Source organism: Tupaia chinensis, unplaced genomic scaffold (genome assembly GCF_000334495.1).
Source record: "Tupaia chinensis unplaced genomic scaffold, TupChi_1.0 Scaffold144899_1, whole genome shotgun sequence".
Lineage (NCBI taxonomy): Eukaryota > Metazoa > Chordata > Mammalia > Scandentia > Tupaiidae > Tupaia > Tupaia belangeri.
In genome coordinates, this window is record NW_006204759.1 from 1,824,976 (window position 1) to 1,845,613 (window position 20,638).

At 43.9% G+C, this 20,638-nt stretch overlaps 1 protein-coding gene across 1 annotated transcript in view; it reads left to right on the plus strand.

The window, feature by feature from the left end:
• Positions 1-20,638, plus strand: part of RPA1 (replication protein A1) — a 103,066-nt gene that overhangs the window by 42,719 nt on the left and 39,709 nt on the right. The window lies entirely within an intron of this gene.

Consider the following 20,638-nt stretch of genomic DNA (forward strand, 5'->3'; position numbering starts at 1 on the left):
TATGCTCACTAGAGAGACAGAAAGCAAGAGCCCCCACCCCAGGGGGTATGGCCACTCCACAATCTCTTTATTCTCCTCTCAGGATTGTGGGCATGCCCACACATGTGCCCAGCGTCAGTTTCAAGCTGCCTGTCCAGGACTTGAACCGTGGTTGACTGCATGGGAGTCCAGTGATGTAACCATCATGTGATCTACTGGTCTCAATATTTAGTAGCTTTTCTTTTTTTTTATTTTTTGTAAGTATGTACCACCTTTTATTTTTTAATTATTATTTATTTCATTTTATTTATTTATTCATTTATTTTAATTTGACCAGAGAGAGACACAGAGAGAGAGAGAAAGGGATAAAGGAAGCTGCCAGATCCGGGACTCGAACCATTGTTGGCCATGTGGGAGTGTCCAGCACCTTAACCACCACACCACCTGCTGGTCCCAATATTTAGTAGCTTTTAATAGTGATCTACTGGGAGCCAGCAGTTAGCGTAATGGCTGTGTCGCTGGACTCCCACATAGTTGACTGCGGTTCGTGATCCGGACCCTGTGGCTTATAACTCATGCCGGGTGCGTGTGCATGTGTGCCCAAGATCCCGAGAGGAGAATGGAGGAGAAGGGATTGCGGCGTGACCATCCCCCCTGGGGGGTGATTTCTCGCTTTCTGTCTCTATGTCTCTCTCTGTATGTCTGGCGAGTGCACGCGCCCTCTAGTGAAAACCTCTCTGAAAAAAAAAATAGTGATCTACTGATTGTGAATTCTTTCAGCTTTTTTTGTTTTTAAAAAAAAAAAACAAAACTTGTTTCTTTTATGGATGAGAGAGTCAGAGACAAAGAGACAGCACCACCAACAGGATCTCAGTGCTGTAATTCACTGCAGCCTTCAGCGAGCCCTGGACCGTGGACAAGCGCATGCCCAGTGTGCTTAGGGAAATCTCTGGACGTGACCCAGGAACCTTCCTGTGTGGAATTGCCTTGTGGGATGTCACATTTTATCGCTTCACCACTATATGGCCCCCTTTTAGTTTTTGTGTGACCGGAAAGTATGAATATTTTGCTTTTGGCTGTGGATGATATTATTACGAGCATAATGTTTTAGGCAGATAGTTCTTCTTTTTTTCTTTTAGTATATTAAAGATGGCACCTTCTTGCATTGTCACCCTAAGAGAACTCTATTGTCATCTTTACTTTTCTTCTTTGTACTTAATGTGACTCTTTTTCTCTGACCACTTGTAAATTTTTCTCCTTGTCATTAGTCTTGAGCAATTTGATTATGGTGAACTTTTGTGTCATTTTGTTAATGTCTCGTCTTGAGATTCGTAGAGCTCTTTGGATTTGTATGTTTATAATTTCCATCAAATTCAGAAATTTGGGGGCATTATCCTTTCATTTCTTTCCTCTCAATATTCCTCCCATCTACAATTACACGTATGCTAAGTTGCGTAAACTTGTCTTATTGCTTATTGATGCTGTTTTTATATTTTAAAATTTTTTTCTCTTTCATTTTGGATACTTTCTACATTATGCATTCATTAATCTTAGGCAAAGTATAGGGTTTTTTTGTTTGTTTGTTTTAGTTTATTCATTTCTTTCTAAGAGAGACAGCATCCACGACAGGATCTTTTTTCTTTTTGAAGAATTATTTACTTGGAACCAGCAGGTATGTAATGGTTACATCACTAGACTCCCGCGTAGTTAACTGCAGTTCAAGTCCTGGACCTGGCAGCTTAAAACTCACCAGGCATGTGTGTGTGCACATGTACCCAAAATCTCAAGGAGAATGGAAGAGAAGGGATTGCGCAGAGTGGTCATCCCCTGAAGGGGTGGTTTCTTGGTTTTTGTCTATCTCTCTCTGTCTCTCTGGTGAGCTCGTGTCCCCTATTAAAAAAAAAAAAGGATCGGGGCCGGCAGGTGGTGTGGTAGTTAAGGACGCTAGACTCCCACGTTGCTAACCACAGTTTGAGTCCTGGACCTGGATGCTTGCTTTCTCACCAGCCCCCCCACACTCTGTCCCTCTTTGGGCAAATTTAAATAAACTAATTAATTAATTAATTAAAGTTAAATAAAATAACTTTTTTTTTTCTTTGGAGGGGGGAGGTTTCTTTTTTTGCTATAGGGCACATGTGCTCGCCAGACAGACAGAGACAGAGAGACAGAAAGCGAGAAATAACACCCCCCGGGGGGATGGCCACGCTGCAATCCCTTCTCTTCCATTCTCCTCTCGGGATCTTGGGCACGCACGCACACATGCCCGGCATGAGTTTTAAGCCACCGGGTCCAGGACACGAACTGCGGTCAACTACATGGGAGTCCAGCAACATAGCCATTACACTGACTGCTGGTCCCAATAAAATAACTCTTTAAAAAAAGAATTATGCATTTAATTTTATCTATCTTTCCCCCCCGCTTAAATTTACTGTAGGGCATGCGTGAGAGAGTGAGAGAGAGGAAAAGTGAGACAGCAAGCTGCCAGGTCTGAGACTTAAACCCCAGTCTGCCATGTAGGGGTCCAGCACCTTAACCACCATACCACCTGCTGGCCCCTCCCCAGCGGGATCTTGGTGCCATAGAGATAACACCTCCAGCGGGGTCTTGGTTGCAGCTCATGGGCATGGGCACGTCTGGGTTCTCAGGGGTCTCTGAACTTCGACTTGGCGCTCCCCTGTGGTCAGCTCCACAGAGCATCACGTTTTGCTGCTGCTACCGTCCGGCCCCTGTGGCAAAGTCTAACTTGCTATTAATTCTGTCAGGTATGTTTTTCATCTCAGATATTGTCATTTTTATCCCTCGGAGCTCAGTTGGGCTGTTTTTGTATATCTTTATTTGGGAGATGTATAGAGTATGACAGTCACGTCTGGATTTGGGGGTTTCGTTCTTGACTTTTTGTCTGTTTTTCCGGTCTCTATGTTGCCTGGGCTGGCCTTGAATTTGTGATCCTTCTGCTTCAGCCTCTTAAGTCACTGGGACTGTAGGCGTATGCCCCGTGCCCAGCCGCTGAGATCTGCGTTGATGTCCTACTCAGCTGATTCCAGCATCTGAGTCAGTCCTGGGTCTGTTTCAATCAGTTGATTCCCCCTTCATTATCATATTTTCCTGTTTTCATGCCTGACAGTCTTTGACTGAATGTCAGACATTGTGATTCATACCTTGTTGGGTGCTAGAAATTTATAATCCTGTAATTATTCTTGAGCTTTTTTCAGGAATACAGTTAAAGTTATTTAGAAGCAGTTTGATCTTTGGGGCTGTTGCTTTCAAGATTTGTTAGGTGCGATCAGAGTGGCATTTAGTTAGGTCTGGTTAATTGCAGTAGAAGCAAGACCTGTCAGTATTCTACTCAAGGCCTCTTGACTACGACGTTTTCTGACCTGGCTGGTACAAATAGGTAATGGCTGGCTTTTTTTTTTTTTGGACAGGTTTTTGCTATAGGGCACATGTGCTCGCCAGAAAGACAGAAAGTGAGAGATCATCCCCCCAGGGGGCATGGCCACACTGCAATCCCATCTCTTCCTTTCTCCTCTCCGGATCTTGAGCACGTACATACACATGCCTGGCATGAGTTTAAACCACTGGGTCTGGGACTCGAACCACGGTCAACTACATGGGAGTCCGGCGACACAGCCATTTAGGTTATGTCTGGCTTGTAAGCACCAGGCACTGTTTCTTCCCCTGGCCTCAGATAGTTTTTTTGGGGGGGAGAGGTTTTCACTGTAGAGCGCATGCGCTCGCCAGACAGACAGAGAGAGACAGAGAGACAGAAAGCGAGAAATCACCCCCCAGGGGAGATGGCCACGCTGCAATCCCTTCTCCTCCATTCTCCTCTCGGGATCCTGGGCACGCATGCACACGTGCCCGGCGTGAGTTTTAAGCCACCGGGTCCGGGACGCGAACCACTGTTGACTACGTGGGAGTCCAGCAACATAGCCATTACACTAACTGCTGGTTCCCGTGGCCTCAAGATAGTTTTCAGGTGCATGCACATGCACATGTGTACACGCGCACCAGCCAGTAGTCTGCTTCATATTCCAGGAAGACGCTCTCTGGAGATCTGTGGGGTTTTCTCTCTTTCTGCAGCTTTCTCGTCTCTGCTGCTCTCTCCTGTGAACTCTCATTGTTGATCTACAGACTCTCAGCTGCTGCGTCCTCACCTCCAGATAGCCTCATGGGCTGGAAACCCTCCAGGCAGTAAACAGGTGGCCCTACTCACTCCGCTATATCCAGAGGTCACTGTCCTCATTGCATAAAATACAGTGTCGAGAAAACTGATTATTTCATGCATTTTGCTCTTTTCTAGGTTATGTTAGGTGGGTAAGATAAACCTGGTCTCTGTACATAGTTGTTTTGTGGGGATTTTTTGTTTGTTTGTTTACTTTTTACTGTAGAGTACGTGAGTTTGCTAAAGAAAGAAATTGAGAAATCACCCCTGGAGGGATGGGCACACATGCACACGTGCCGGACATGTCCTTTCAAGTCACTGGGTCCAGAACTCGAACCTCAGAGTTGGCCATGTGTGATCCAGCTGCCTTAACCACCACACCATGTGCTGGCCCTTGCACATTGTTTTAAAAGTCCATATCATAAAGATGTGGACTTCAAACAAGATAGTGTTACCCTGCTCGCTCTTCTTTGGCCTCTGACCCCTGACCAGAGGCAGTCTTTCAGGTCTTATAGCCCTATCTTCTGTATTTATGTACATGTTTATGCATGTAGTATTTAGAAAAATATTTTGAATGAATTACTTATTTTATTTATTATTATTATTTAAAATTTGCCACAGGGTGTGTGTGCTCACCAGAGAGGGGAAAAGGGAGCGAAAGAGAAAGAGATAGAAAGAGAGAGAGAGAAAGCAAGTCTCAGGGTCTGGGACTCAAACCATGCAGTTGGGCATGTGGGGTCAAGCTGCCATAACCACCATGCCATTAGCATCTGTTGGCCCCTGTGTATTTGTTTTTCATTGTCAGAGGGTGTATGTGGTCATCCCACAATCCTTTCTCCTCCATTTCTCCAGCTGTTGGGATTTTAGGCGAGCACACACATATATCTAGTGTGTTTTGTTTTGTTTTGTTTGTTTGTTTCTTTCTTTCTTTTGCGGGGGGGAAGGTTTTTGCTATAGAGCGCACGTGCTCGCCAGAAAGACTGAGAGAGACAGAGTGACAGAAAGCGAGAAATCACCCCCCGGGGGATGGCCACGCCGCAATCCCTTCTCCTCCATTCTCCTCTCGCGATCTCGGGCATGCACGCACACGCGCCCGGCGTCAGTTTAAGTCACCAGGTCCAGGACTCGAACCGCGGTTGACTACATGGGAGTCCAGTGACATAGCTATTATGCTAACTGCTGTCCCACCTGGTGTGTTTTTGAAGCTGTCAGAGCTGGGATTTGAGCTTTGCTATTGGCCATGTGGGATCCAGCTCCCGTAACCCCTAGGCTCCAGGGCTGGTCCTCTGTCTTTCTAGATGACACATTTGTATTGCTCTTTGTTGAATTTTCAGTTTTTAGGCTCCACACTACGGAATATTTTAATGTAGTCCTCTTACATTAATGTAGTCCTCTCCCTGCTGCCCACATGGGACGATTAGGTGTCAATATCAGGTTTGCTCACAGTTTAGATCATAGTCAGAGTTACATTTTTCTATGAAACATATTCTTGTCTTATTACAAATTGAAATAGTCTTCAAAACAAACTTGTGCAAAACTATATTGAAATTTTTTTAGTGTTTTGTGTTTGTTTTCAGTAATCATAAAAATTAATAATTTTGTTGTTTTACTTACCAGAGGTAATCTTTGAACTAAATTCGAAGTCACTAAGATGATGGTGAATCACTACTATTTGGGGAAAAATTTTGCATTGTAATTTATGGAGAAGACATGTTTAATGAATATATTGAATAATTTTGCTTGATAACATGTGCTTTATTAAATATATAGCTTATATTGGCTATTTTAATTATAAAGGTGACATTTTAAAAGTAAAATGGGGGGAACCAGCAAATGGTGTAGCAGTTATATCGCTGGACTCCTACATTGTCAATCACGGTTCAAATCCTGAACCTGGCAGCTTAAAACTCACGCTGGGTCTGTGTGCCCGAAATCCGATAGAATGGAGGTGAAGGGATTGTGACATGGTCATCTCCCTGGGGGGGGGGGAGTGACCTCTCACTTTCTGTCTCTCTTGCTTTCTAGTGAGTGCACGCACCGTGCCCTACAGAAAAAAAAAATCTCTCTTTGGAAAAAAAATAAGTAAAATTGGGGCCAGCCAGTGGCCGTGGTGGTCAGGGCAGCTGGATCTCACATAGCCGACTGCACAGTTCAATTCCCAGACTTGGTGGTTTGAAAAACACACCAGCCACATGTGTGTGCATGCCCAAAATCCTGAGAGGAGAGTGAAAAAGAAGGGATTGTGGCATGGCCATCCTCCCTGAGGGATGTTTTTTCACTTTTTCTCTCTCTGTCTCTTCCTGATGAATGACTGCACCCTGTAGTTTTGTTTTGGTTTTTTTGTTTGTTTGTTTTGCAAGCAGCAGCGAACAGGGCATATTCACTCAACAGAGAGAGAAAATGAGAAATCACCCCTTGGGGGAATAGCCTTGCCACAGTCCCTTCTCCTCCTAGGATTTTGTGTGATTCCTGAGCTGCTCAGGACTCAAACCACGGTCGGCCACGTGGGAGCCCAGCACCTTAACCACCACGCCATCTGCTGGCCTCAAATGTATGTATTTTTAAAAAACCTCTTTTCTCCCCACTCATCCTCCTCCCTCTCCTTTTTCTTTCTCTCCTGCATGTGTATGCTCTCTCATTAAAAAAAGAAAAATGACTTTCAGGTAGTCAGTGTTAGAGATGCCAAAAGTTGTGTACATTGCTTAATTTATTTGAAGTGTTCCGCTGTGTGTTTCTGCGTCTTACCCAAATGATTTCTCAGTAGAAAGTGAAGTTCGAACTTAGAAGTAGCTGTTTCTATAAAAATCTTCTCTGTTGCTTTAGAAATGTGCTTAAACAGTTTGCACTGAAGTATACTAATTCACTATCTTCACTTCAACTTATCGGTTGTAATTTTTCAACTTCCCCTTGCCTTTTGGTATTAGTAGGCTTTTGCTTAAGCTAGATGGAGTGGAACCCAGTCATTCTTATGCCGAAAGCTAACTGTGTTGTCTTTGTTTCCCCACCTGAAACTCACTCTTAGACTTCGCCTAAGTGGAATAATGGAAAAGAAAGGGAAGTTGGGAAAGCTCAGACCTGAACCTCAGCTAAATATTCAGCACAATCACAGAATGTTAGAACTAGGGCTGGCCCCGTGGCTCAACCGTCCACCCTGCACGTTGGGAGCCAGACCCCATATGGCTCACTGCAGTTTGAATTTTGACTCCAGCAGCCTGGAAGGAAAAGGCTGACTGCATGTGCTTGTGTGTCCCAAATTCTGATAGGATGGAGAAATGGAAGAAGGAGATTAGAGCATGGCCATGACCCACAGGGAGGAGGTGCTGTCTCCTGCATGCAACTGTACCCTCTAGCACTTAAAAAAAAAAGACATAGAAGGAAAAATTTCAGAGATGAATTCATCGATTTTTAAAAAATTTATTTATTTCATTTCATTTGTTATTATTTTTTTAATTTGACCAGAGAGAGACAGAGAAAAAGGGAAAGTGAAAAAAACAAGCTGTCAGATCTGGAACTCAAACCGCGTCAGCCATGTGCCCTCAACCACCACACCACCTGCCGACCCCAGTTAATCGATTTTTGATCATAAGAAAAAATAAAGGTGAATGAGACAATGAAATGGTTTTCCTAAAGTCATACAAGTAAGTTGGTTTTAAAAAATGAGAATCTGAAGACCAGCAAATGGCATATTGGTTACATCGCTGGTCTCCTACGTAGTCGACTGCTGTTCCAGTCTCAGACACGGCAGCTTAAACTCAGGCCGGGTGCACGCGTGTGTGTGTGTGCTCCCAAGATTCCAAGAGGAGAATGGAGAAGAAGGGATTGTGGTGTGGCCATCCCCTCTGGGGGTTGATTTCTCTCTTTCAGTCTGTCTCTCTCCAGTAAGCATACATGCCTTATAGCAAATATCTCTCTAAAAAGAAAAGAAAGATGAGAAACTGACTGGCCTCCTAGCCTATTGATTAAGGGAACCTGATCCCACATGACCAATTGCAAATTGAATCTCAGGCCTAGCAGCCTGAAAAACACATCAGGTGCATATGCACATGTGTCCAAAATCCTGCCAGGACGGAGAGATGGAGAAGGTACCGTGGGTGACCATGCCCCACTGAAGAGTGCTTTCTTTCCTTCTCCTTTTTTTCTCATTTCTCTCTGTTCAGCATACACATTCTCTAGCAGTTAAAAAAGGAAAGAAATGAGAATCGTGACTGACCCCGTAGTGCCATGGCTAAGCTCTATGCAGAGGTATGAGAATTATGGGCACTGGGTGGTGGAGCAGTGGTAAAATGCCATGCTCTATGAGGCTGACTCACAGGGGAGCGGTCCCGTTTCGTATCCAGAGACCTCCTGTCGTATCTGGTGTTCATGTGCCTGTGATCTGGACTGACTGAAGCTGGAGATGAATCATGGCATCAAGACCTGGTCAGGAATGCTGTGTCTCTGTCTCACTTACTCTCTTTCTCATCCTCTCCTTTCTTCTTCCTTCTCACAATTTAGGTTTTTGCCATAGGGCTCATGTGCTCAACTGAGAGAGACAGAGAGGGAAAGTGAGAAATCACCCTGCAGGGGGAATTGCCACACCATGGTCCGTTCTCCAGTCTCCTCTCAGAATTCTGGGCTCACACAGTGATTTTCAAGCACCACTGGGTCCAGGACTCAAATTGCAGTTGGCTGTGTGGGAGTCCAGCTCCTTAACCATCATACCACCTGCTGACCCCAGTAAATGAACTTTTAAAAAGTTAAAAGAAGATTGGGACCAGCAGATGGCATAATAGTTACGTTGCTGGACTCCCACGTAGTCAACTGTGGTTCAAGTTCTGGACCCGGTGGCTTCAGACTCACACCAAGCACATATGCATGCATGCCCAAGATCCCGAGAGGAGAATAGACAAGAAGGGACTGGAGTGTGGCCATACCCCGGGGGTGATTTCTCACTTTCTCTGTCTCTCTGTCTGGCGAGCACATGCACGCTATTGCAAAAGTCTCTCTCAAAAGATAAAAGAGAAAAGTTAAAAAATGATTAACCTTTGCACAAAACTTTTGTCTACTGTGAAAATTGTATTTAAATATATAGATTGTGTGAAGGGGTCTATTACAGGAATGTTATATATGTAATGAAAAATTAGCTATTTCATATTGATGCATTTGTTCATTAAAACTTGTTTAATTTTAAAAATGGAAATATAATTAAGATAAGTAGTTATCAGTTTTCTTTAATAAATATTAATTTTTATTTAAATTTTTGAATAGATAGCATAGTTATATAGTTTCAAAGTTAAATTATACAGTTGTGTGTTTGGAGAAATTTTACTCTCCCCCACCCACTGCTGCCCTCTATAGGTAACACGTTTTAGTGTTTATTTTTTTCCCTCAGGCCTTTCTTTACGCAAATATAACCAAATATAAACACTATATAGTCTCATTCCATGCTCCAGTGTGTTCATACAAAAAGTACTTACCGTGTAAACTGTCTCATCTTTTTTTATAAATCTTGTTTTAAGACATTTTTTTTCTTTCTTTCTTTTTTTTTTTTTTGGAGAGGTTTTTGCTATAGGACGCATGTGCTCGCCAGACAGACAGAGAGAGACAGAGAGACAGAAAGCGAGAAATCACCCCCCAGGGGGGATGGCCACGCCGCAATCCCCTCTCCACCATTCTCCTCTCGGGATCTTGGGCATGTATGCACACGTGCCCGGCGTGAGTTTTAAGCCACCAGGTCCGGGACGCGAACCGCGGTCGACTACGTGGGAGTACAGCGACATAGCCATTACGCTAACTGTTGCTCCCAAGACATTTTTTTTTAGAGAGAGATTTTTGCTATAGAGAATGTACCCTTTCCAGAGAGACAGAAAGAGATAGACAGAAAGCAAGAAATCACCTCCTAGGGGGGATGACCAAGCATCAATCCATTCTCCTCTCGAGATTTTGGGCACGTATGCACATACATAAGCCACTGGGTCCAGACTTGAACCATGGTCAACTACATGGGAGTTCAGCAACGTAACCATCATGCCATCTACTGGTCACTAAAACATTTCTTTTAAACCTAAAGACATTTCTATATATTTGCTTAGGGATCTTTTTTTTTCCTAATGCTTATTCTGTGAGTATGTGTTTGTGTTTTATTCATTGTAGGGCATGTGTGCTCACTGGAGAGAGAGAGAGAGAGAGAGAGAGAGAGAGTGAGAAAGCACTCCTAGGGGAATAGCCATGTCATAATCTCTTCTTCTACATCTTCCTCTTGGGATTTTGAGCATGCGTTCATACGTGCCCAGTGTGTTTTTCAAGCCACTGGGTGTGGGACTTGAACTGTACAGCCAGCCATGTGGGCTACAGCTGCCTTAACCACTATGCCAACAGCTGGACCTGTTTTTATTTTATTATAAAGAATTATTGTATTTAACTTTATTTGTTTATTTAACTTTATTTATTTATTTATAATTTAACCAGAGAGGGACAGAGTAAGCAAGAGAGGGGGAAAGTGAGAAAGCAAGCCCCCAGGTCCAGAGCTCAAACCGTGGTCGGCCATGTGGGAGTCCAGCGCTCTTAACCACCACACCACCCGCCAGTCTCTTAACCATCTCTTTTATTTATGGACACTTAAGGTGTTTCCATGCTTTGACTATTTGTGCAGCAATAAATAGCCTCATCTGCATGGAGGTATATGGGTGGGGAGGGGTGTGTTTGCTAGAAGTGAGTTTACTGGGTCAGTGTGTGTCTGTGGTTGGCAGATAGTGTTGAATTCTCCTCTATCGGTAATATTTTGCATTGCCACTGACGATGCACAAAAATGCTGGTTTCGTCATGGCCACACCAATAACATGTGCTTTAGAATTTTCATCAATTTGATAGATAGATATGAGTGTAATTTTTAATTTGTACTCAGAGAGATGAGCTTCCTTTTAAGTGTTTATGGATCTCTTTAAGGATTTTTTTTTCCCAAGCCAAACTGTATCCAGCTTTATTAAAGATACTTTTCATAAACAGTCATGGTATTTCTGGCAGGACATGGGCAGACAGTCGTTAACAGTACACAACAACTTTCAAACTCCCTTCTTCAATGGACTACCAAAATCAGAAAGCCACTATAAAACCCAATGAGGTCTTCATTTGATGCTCTCAACAGGGAAAGTTTAGAGTGAGGGTTGACATTTCACATTTAGCATGTTTAACAACTTTTCACGAGCCGACCCTGACTTTCGGGAAATGAAAATGGCAGAATATCAACCTGAAGATCCAACAGTACAGAAAGGGAACTGCTGCTCTTTTGAAGGACTCCATCTCAATGTCTTTGGAAAGTCCAGATTGCCCGACATACTGGCATAACCAATTGTCTGTGGCCAGGTCCCCACAGGTCTCTGGTTAAAGGGAGTTAAGTCTATGCTGAAAGCAGAGAGGGAGAGGACATAAAAGCAAATGCTAAGTTTCCCACACCACAAGGCATCTGCGCCAAGGTGGCCGTGTGTCAGGGAATCCCTCCTCTCAGGAGCCAAGAGGAAGTCTCTCAAAGCTAAAGGGAAAGATGTTGTCCAAATCAATCCAGCTTCAGAGACATTCTATTAGTGACAAATGCCCCTTCCCCAAAAAACAACAATGAAGTGTTCTGTGTGCTAACAACATAGCTTAAAAAAAAAAGGTAAAACAAAATTCTGCATTTTTATAAAACTTGATAAAAAATAGTATTTCAAACTGTGCAGTCACCAGAAACACATAGTTATCAAAAACGCACGCACTTCACTCGGCCTCTCCAGCACCTTCGGCTTTCTGTGCCTGGTCTGTTTTGGCGTCTCCATTTTCTGCAGGGTTGTTCCCATCCTTGCCAGCATCAGCTTTTCCCTTTTTTCCTTTGGGCACCTTCTCTCCTTTCTTTGCAGGGGCCTTTTTAGGCTTGGGCTCTGGCTTTGGAGGAGCAGGTTTCACAGGCAACCTTGCAGATCTTCTCTGTGGTTCAGCCTTTCTCTTGGGCATGGTGGCGACAACGGTGGGACGTAGGCGCTGGACGAGGGGGATGCAGCGGTGCTCAGGCTTTGGTTGGTCCGGGGGTCACTCTCGCCTCTTCTTCTTCACACTGCTCCTTTAAGGATTTATTTTTAATCTTTGTGAGTTAACTATTCTCGTATCACTCATTTTATTTTGGATTACCTCTCTGTCTCTTCTCTGAGAGCTCTTTTTAAAAATTATTAATTTATTTAATTTTGTTATTATTATTTATTGTCATTTTTTAATTTAACTAGAGAGAGAAGGGGAAAGTGAGAAAGGAAGCCGCCAGACCCGGGACTTGAACTGCGGTCCACCATGTGGGTGTCCAGCACCTTAACCACCAGGCCAGAGAGTTCTTTTAAAAGTAGAGGGATTAGTCCTTTGTCTCTGAGTTGTAGAATATCTTTGACTTTGTTGATTGTTCATTTTGACTTTGTTTTTAGCTATGTGACTTTTAATTTTTAAAAAATTGACTAGAGGACACGGGCACTTGCCATAGGAGAAGGGGGGAGCATCGTACTCCCCCATGTGGGGAATAGTCACACTGCAGTCCTCCCTCTGCCATCTTTGTCCTTTTAGGGTTTGGGGCATACACACACATGCACCTGGTGTGTTTCCCAAGCCACCAGGTCCAGGATTCGGATTGCTGGCTGTTGGAGAATCCAGCTCCTGAGCCACTGGCCATGGGCTGCCCTGGTTCTTTATTTTTATGTAGTTGACTTGCCTGGTTTTTTTTTGTGACTTCAGGATTTTGAACCATACTTAGGAAGGTCACAGTTTCAAAGTTATTAAGGCAGTTACCCGTATTTCATTCTATTGGGTTGTCGGAAAAGTCGTGATGCGTTTTTACATAGAAAAAAATACATCTTGACTTTTCCAACAACCCAATGGTACTCTTAGAGTTTTCAGTGTTTACACTTAAATTGTTCATGCTGCTTCTGTCTTACTGTTGGAGTTTCTTGATTTGCAATGTTTGTAACTTGGCTTTCACATAATCTGGAATTTGTGGGTGTTCTCTGTCCCTTCGTTTCACTAAAAAAGTAGTTTGTATGTAAGGTGTGTACATGTGTATGTGGTGGGGACTTATTTATTCTTGCTGCTCTGTGTGGTTTTCAGGACAAGTTGAAAGATTTGGGAATAGACCACTATGTTCTTCCCAGAGGTGGAATTTACTAGATATTGATTTTTGCTTACACAAATCGTAGTAATTTGATGCTTTAAATTGGAGGTGTAACTCTGGTGCCTATCAGGTACTGTTCTCAGTTACTAAACTGGAACAACACACTTGTTTTGCAGTAATAAAGCTTTGTTAAAAAGCACACACTGGCCACCGTGTTCTCACATTTTTAGGAAGGAGAGCCGGGACAGAGCAGTGCTTAGCAGCTCTGTGAGATCCCTGGGCAGGATAGGGATCAGACGGGTGATCATACTTGCCTTAATCACCTTTGGTCAGGGGGTGGTCGCGCCTAACTTTACCACTGTTGGCCAGATTTCTCATTTTTTTCACGGCGTGTCTAATTGAAATGTTGCTTAGGACATTGTGTTTTATGGACCAAAGTATTTGCAATAAAAATGAAAATGAAAGTGTTAAAAAAAACAATTGTTGTGGGACCAGCAGTTAGTGCAGTGGCTATGTCGCTGAACTCCCATGAAGCTGACTGCGGTTCGAGTCCCGGACCTGACGGCTTAAACTCCAGCCAGGCCCATGTGCGTGCGTGCCCAAGATCCTGAGAGGAGAATGGAGGAGAAGAGATTGCAGCATGGCCATCCCCCCTGGGGGGTGCTTTTTCACTTTCTGTCTCTCTGTCTCTCTCTGTCTTTCTGGGGAGTGCATGCACCCTATAACAAAAACCTCTCAAAAAATAAAAAAAAAAACAACAATTTTTGCTCAGGGTCACAAATGCAAAGCTGTGAGGGGAAAACCTCCTTCATCTCAGTCCCCAGTTCTGGCTGGTGCCTTTCTCCAGGTTCTGTTACAGTGCAGAGAGGTGAGAGGTTTGGCTGTTCAGGATTACTTCTATTGAATTTCATGTACCCAGATCAATAACATATTGTTACTTGGGCAGTCGCAGAAATGGCTTTGTCACGGTGACGACTGCCTTGCAGTGTATTTTACAGCAGTGGCTTCTAATTCTCTATTGTGAAAGGAAGGAAACTGCCACCAGCGAGTAGAGAACTAAAGTTAGATTCGTACCCTCCCAGCACCTACTCCGGAAGCTGGACCTGCGAGGTGAGCGATTAAAGCAGTTGGCTAAGCCCAGCCCCAAAATAGGAATCGCAAAATACACAGTTTCCTGGCAGTGCTGCTACCGCGTTCAGTACAGGTACACAGTTTTCAAAGTGTGAGAGAAAATTTCAGCCACGGTGCGTGCTTCACGCAGTATTGAATTGGATGACTTAGACCTCTCACTCACCTCTGTATTTTTGGTCACTGCGTGCATACATATACGTGTGCTATTATTGGTTGTATGTACCTGTACTGTTGCTAATGATATTTTATATTTTTTTTTTTTTTTTTTTTTTTTTTGTTACAGGGCATGTACGCTTGCCAGAAAGACAGAGACAGAGACAAAAAGCGAAAAGTCACCCCCCAGGGGGGATGACCATGCCACAATCCCTTCTCCATTCTCCTCTTGGGATCTTGGGCACACACGCCCGGCGTGTTTTAAGCCACCAGGTCCGGGATGCAAACCGTGGTCAACTACATGGGAGTCCAGCGACATAGCTGTTATGCTAACTGCTGGTTCCAAATTTTTATTATTTTTTTATATTACATTTAATCGCATATGTCTTTACAGTGTATAACATTTTTTCCAGCACAATTTACCATGCATATCAGTCAAGACAAAGACATTACTATCCACATCATCAAATAGCTTTTCATTATTTTTCAGATTTTTTTAAGTTCTCATTATTTTTTTAAACACTCAGTCACTATATATCATTTGGCTTGTAAAGAGAGTTTACCTGACTAACGATACTTTATTTTGACTTAAATTTTTTATATGAGACATAGTTATTAGCCCAGTGTTGTCCATTTTCTGCCAACAGGAAATCGTAGTTATTGAATCTTTTATAATAGCATAGTCTTCGTAGTAGTAGCTGTTAAGAAAATGCTGGCAGGAGTTGAGTTGGTTTTATTTTTCCACTGTGTGGAGAGGTGGGAAGAGAAAGAGAGAGATTTTGGCCAAGAATCACCTGTTGTGACCCTCTTGCCCCAGCCTCCCAGTCAGCCAGGATCACAGACCCGAGAGCCATGCCCAGTGAGTTCCGGTCGGTCTAGGAAGAGTACCGCACCTCCAGACTGAGTCGTGGTGCCATTGGGTTATTGGGAAAGCCATGACACATTTTAAAAATGACTTTCTCACAGGTCTAGCCGGGCCCAGTTCCGCTGTTCGTGACTCCGTGTCCTCTGTTGTCTGTTAGCGCATTTTTTCCAGGCTGTGGCTCACTCACCATTCTAACGGCTATAAAGTGATGGGTATGAGCGCGAGGAACTCGAGTAGCTCGAGTCTGCTTTTCAGGATCCTGTTTCCCTCCTGTCCCTGGGTCAGCAAAGAGCATGAGTCTAAGAATTATGGTGTTGATCTGTTTGATTGAAATGATTTGGTTTGCAGGTGGCACAGAACAGGTGGTTACAGAAACGGATCTCTGTGTTACTGTTTCAGGGCATAATTCTGATTTGGGGGAGGATACTTATTTAGCTATAGACTGGTTGATTTTAGATCTTGTGGTCAGCTGCGGTGTGGGGGTGCATTAATTGAAGGCATTTAGGGCCAGCTGCTGGTGGGTGGTTGGGGCAGCTGGATGCCCCGAGGCAGACTCTGTGGTTCAAGTCCCGGCAGCTTGAGAGGCACTGCGCATGTGCGTGTGTGTCAAACTCCAAAAGGAGAAATGGAGAAGGGAATGCAGCATGACCATCCCCCGTATGGGGTGCTTGCTTGCTTTCTCTCTCTCTCTCTCTGATGAGCCCATGCACCTTCTGACTTCTTTTCTTTTTTCTTTTTTTAAGAGAAGGCAATTGTTGGGCCAGCTAGCGCCTTGATGGTTAAGGCAGCCAGATACCACGTGGCTGACCTGCAGATTGGTCCCCAATCTGGGGACTTGAGAAATAATACCAGGTGCAAGTGCATGCATGCATGCCCAAAATCCTGATAGGAGGGAGACGAGGGTGTGGCGTGACTGTTTCCCATGGGATGGGAGGGTTTTCTTTCGCTCTCTTTTCCCTCTCTGGAGAGTGCACACACCCTCTGGCAAAAGGTTTTAAAAGAAAAGCAGTTGTGGAAACAGCAGATGTCTTAGTGGTTAAGACACTGGACTTCCATGTGGCTGACTGCGAGTCCTGGACCTAGAAGCTTGAAAATCATGTCAGGCATGTGTGTGCGTGCTCAGAACCCCAGGAGGAGGATAGAGAAGGGATTGCCGTGTGGCCATCCCCCCCGAGGTTGATTTCTCTCTTTCTGTCTCTCTGGCAAGCATACATGTCCGACATTATTTAGCAAAAGTCTAAAAGAAGGAAAGAGAGGGAGAGAGAGAAAAGGAGGAAGGAAGGAAGCTGTTCTGTAGAATGCCCCCTGATTCTCGCTCTCCATTCAGTTCGGGTCTCGCTCTTGTCTCTTGTGCCAGATTTACAAATATGGTCCAAAGCAGGAGTTAAGGATTGCGTTAGCTGCTTTCCTAATTACCAGACATTAAGTTTTTTAGTTAAACTCTTTATAATTAGAGTTATGGCAGCCAGAATTGGTTGTGTACAATTAGAAGTTAACTAGATGGTGGTGAAGTAAATGGATCTAGTCCCACAAATCAGTTCGGGATTAGGTGCTGCCTCTTCTCGGCTGTGTGACTTTGACAAGTTCCTTCACTTTCTCACCCAGTTTTCTCATCTGGTGGGAGTATAATAATAGTATCTATCTCATAGGGCTTACCATTACTGTAATTATGCACTTAGTCTAGTATTGGTGCATAGAGGCACTCAGAAATGGTAGCTATCATTAATATTCATCATAGGGCTTAATTGGAGACTTGCTAAATACACTATACTTAATTGATTCTAAGAGTCCAACGACAGTAAGACATTATATTATGCTGAACTATAAAGAAATTATAGCACATTAGTTTTAATTCACATGTTAAACATGGGGGACATGTACATCTTAAAATAGGTAAAATAATTAGAATAGGTAATTTTTTAAAATTGTAGTTAAATATACCTAACATGAAATTTACGCTTAACCTCTTTTTTTAAATTTTGCCAGAGGACATGTGTGCTTGCTGGGATGGGGGCAGGTGAAACAGTACTCCTTATGGAGAATGGTCCTGCCACAGTCCCTTCTCCTCCATTTTTCCTTTCTTTGGGGATTTTTGGGCATACACACACACACATGCACCTGGTATGTTTTTCAAGCCACTGGGTCCCGGATTTGAACCATGCTCTCAACCATGTTGCATTCAGCCACCCTAACCACCATGCCATGGGCTGGCCCTGCACTTACTCATTTTTAAGTGTACAGTTAGTGGCATCGTCCATTCACACTGTTCCATCACCGCATTTTCATTATCCCAGACTGCAACTCTGCACCACTAAGAGGTAACTGCATTCCCCGTTCCTGTCAGCCTGTGGTGACCCCTCATCTACTTTCCGTCTGGGAATCTGACAGGCCTAGGTACCTCCTCAGGGTTGTCACATTTTTATAGAAATGCAATATATGTGATCAGCTCGATTCAGTGGCCGTGTCCTGTTTAACGAGGCACCTGAAGGAGTACACAGGATCACGAGGAAGGGACTGTCTAGTTCATATAGTTTTGAGATTAAGAGAGAGGGAAACTGGAGTAGAGTGTAGCAGGGGTTAGTATATTACTATGGTTTCATTTTTCAGAGCTTAAACCTTGTTTATTCTTTCCAGTATATTTCATGAAGCAAGTAAAGATAGTTTTGTTTTTTTTCCCCCAACCACTTAGTCACATTACCAGGTACTGAGCAACTCATCTTCTCCCTACCAATTTAGAAACAGGTTCACAGTAGCATTTTGAACTGTTCTCCACAAGACTCGTTGTCAAAGAGCAATTCTCCCGTGCAATTTTATATGGTACTTTGTAAATTCAGAGATAATGGAAAAGCTACAAAGTAAACACAATAATTTCATTGTCAGTAGTCTGGGTTCTTTTTCTGTAAATAATGTCTCTCAATTTTTTCTCTCCATAGGAAGAACTAAAGAATAAGCTATTCCATGTAGCCATTTTAATTTTATGCTAAATTTGTTTTCCTCTAATGGCACAGTTACCTCTCATTTAGTTGTGCCAGTTAAGAGTAATATTGACAGAAGTCAATTAAATCGGTGTGTAATGTGCCCATTTGAGTTAGGACCTTGGAAAACCCAGCAGGAACTTAAAGTCGACAGTCGGACCTAGAGATCAATCGAAGATAGAGGAGCAGGTGGGGAGCTTTCCCGGCTGCACTAGTCGTTTTTCTTCTTAGGGCCCTTGAGGAAATTATTCTGAGCTGCCCTTGTATGCTGCAAGCACTCTTGGTGAGCAGCCCAGATTAGGTTGATCCCCTCCCCCCAAAATGTATTATGTCTATTTCAGGTATACAACTTGACGTTATAAGGCACGTATCTGTATCTGTGCAATGAAACGGTTACTCTAGTGGAACAAATTAGTATATCCATCCTCTCACGTGGCTACCCCTCTTTTTTTTCTTTCTGTGGAATAAACAGATATACACCACATTTAAGTAAAAATCTCAAATACAATACACTATTATTATTTTACTGATGTATTTATTCATATGTTTTGCTGTAGGGTCCGTGTTCTTGCCAGAGAGAGACAGAGGTGAGAAATCCATGGAGTATGGCCATGCAGCAGTCCCTTCTCCATTCTTCTCTCGGGATTTTGGGCACGTGCCCAGCGTAATTTTTAAAGTGTTGGGTCTGGGACTGGAACCACTCAGCCAGCCATGTTTATCCAGTGCTTTAACTGCCACACCACCTTCTAGCCTTACGACTTTTTTAATTGCCAGCGAGTAAATGCAAGAGAGAGAAAGCACCCCTCAGTGAGACTTAGTCTCGTCACGGATTCCTCTCCATTTCTCCATCCTGTCAGGATTTGGGGCATCCATGTACAAGATCCTGGGTGTTTTTCAAGCCACTGGGGTCAGGATTTGAACCACAGTTGGCCAACCTGTGGATCTGGTCCCTTGACCTCGAGGCTAAGGAGCTGGCCCAGTATTTTTTGGGGGGGGTTGGGGGGTGGGGAAGGTTTTTGCTATAGGGTGTGCACGCTTGCCAAAGGAGCTGTCCCAGTATTTTTTTGGGGGGGTTGGGGGTTGGGGAAGGTTTTTGCTATAGGGTGCGCACGCTTGCCAGAGAGACAAAAAGTGAGAAATCACCCCCCAGGGGGAGGTCCACACCGTAACAACTTCTCCTCCATTCTTCTCTCCTCTCGGGATCTTGGGCACACATGCACACATGCCTGGCGTGAGTTTAAACCACTGGGTTCCCAGTATTTTTTTGGGGGGGTTGGGGGTTGGGGAAGGTTTTTGCTATAGGGTGCGCACGCTTGCCAGAGAGACAAAAAGTGAGAAATCACCCCCCAGGGGGAGGTCCACACCGTAACAACTTCTCCTCCATTCTTCTCTCCTCTCGGGATCTTGGGCACACATGCACACATGCCTGGCGTGAGTTTAAACCACTGGGTCCGGGACTCAAACCGCGGTCAACTACATGGGAGTGTAGCGACAGCCGTTAGGCCAACTGCTGGTCCTTCCCAGTACACTTTTGTTAACCATAGTTCTCATGTTGTACATTAGCTCTTTCAACTTGTTCATCCTGTATATTTGCTACTTTGTATCCTTCCACCTTTGATTTCACTAAGTCAAACTCAAATTTCTTTTTTCTTTTTCTTTTTGGGAGAAGTTTTTGCTATGGGATGAGTGTGCTCGCCAGACAGAGAGAGAGAGACAGGGAGACAGAAAGCAAGAAATCACCCCCCCAGGGAGGATGGCCACATCGCAATCTGTTCTCCTCCATTCTCCTCTCAGGATCTTGGGCATGCACGCACACGCGCCCGGTGTGAGTTTAAGCCACTGGACCTGGGACTCCAACCACGGTCAACTACATGGGAGTCCAGCAGCATAGCCATTATGCTAACTGCTGGTCCCCAAACTCAAATTTCTTAAATCTGTTTCTTTAAAAATGAGGTGGGGGCCAGCAGGTCATGTGGTGGTTGAGGGCACTGGATTCCCACATGGCCAATCTCCCAGACCTAGCAACTTGTTTTCACCCTTTCCCTTTTTCTCTCTCTGTCTCTCTGGTCAAATTAAAAAATAATAACAAGTGGAATTAAATAAATAAAATTTTAGAATGAGGTGGAGTGCTACAGCCTCCTGATGGTTAAGGTAGCTGGATCACACATAGCCAACAGTGCAGTTCAAGTCCTGGACCCAGCAACTTGAAAAACAAGCCAGGTGCATGTTCAAGTGTGCCCAAAAGTATCCCAAGAGGAGAATGGAGGAGAAGG